Genomic DNA, 1,295 nt, shown 5'->3' with positions numbered 1-1,295 from the left:
AAAAGAAATCCATTATTTTTCCATTCAATTTCATGCAAAAATAATGGATTTCTTTTTACTACACCTAATATATATAATACATACATATAAATTTTTACGTATACACACATATACAAAAGATTTTATTCACGTTTTCATTATAGAGAAAGTTACATGATTCCTAAAAGTTAAACAACGTCCAAAGGATTAATGACAATCTAACAAGAATAAATAAATACTCAATACTTGTATTTCTATTTTATATGGCGCGCTATTATAAATGTAAATTAATAAATTTCAATTGGTGACATAAGTCGACAAATGTTGTTCTATCTCTGTTACTCAGTGAATGCTAAAAAAAGATAAAACGATGTATCAACTCGTGACACTAAAAGTACAATATACATAAAGGATTCTTTCCAGCAAGAGATATAGATGATAAATCATGATGAATCATTATATCTTCATTGATTATCAATATTACATTAAATAAAAATGAAATAATTCACTGTATTACATTGTGTCATCTGTGTCTCTCGCTGAAAAGCACTCAAAAATATTCGCGTGACGCTATCCATTATTTATTATATTAGATGTGGGAAAAAGTTCGTGGCGTTTTTCCCGTTAGATGGCATTAAAAAAATGATAGTAATATGATAGACGATCAAACGTACAAAAATTTTAGACGCAATAGTAAGGCCGTAAGCAAATACACACACAGTTGACCAATCACAGTCGAGCATTTAAAAACATCTGCCATTTGAAATCGTAATTTTAATTATTATTGGTCGAGACTTGCTTGAGCTCTTACGACTATGACTAAAATTTTTGTACGTGACCTTAACACAAAATGCTGTATATACGTGTATTATCATATTATGCTTCGAAACTCGACATGTAATCGAGTCAAGGAGATCGATTCTGTATCTTGAAATGAAGTAAAAATTATAAAAATGAGCGAATTTATTAGAATACTGATTATTTCATTGATCAACACCTAATAAATTTGCTCACTTTTATAATTTTCATCTTATTTGAAGATATTGATGAAGATTTGAAGATACAGAATCGATTCCAAGTATCGACAGACGAATACATGCTATTATTCCCTAGAAGCCATTCGCGACATTAGCGATGATTGCTTACGCGATTACTTATCTAAATCTTATGATTGACAAGGTATATAAGTATCGAGACGTTGGCTATTTGTCAATCATCGCAGATATCTCGCGTGATTTATTCGCTTTAAAAGATAGAAAGTTATAAATTATTTTTCAAAGCAATATATTCTCTTCGATATCCTCACACTTGATAAT

This window comes from Atta cephalotes, assembly GCF_000143395.1.
Source record: "Atta cephalotes unplaced genomic scaffold scaffold00020, whole genome shotgun sequence".
NCBI classification, from domain to species: Eukaryota; Metazoa; Arthropoda; class Insecta; order Hymenoptera; family Formicidae; genus Atta; species Atta cephalotes.
This window is presented reverse-complemented; position numbering follows the sequence as displayed.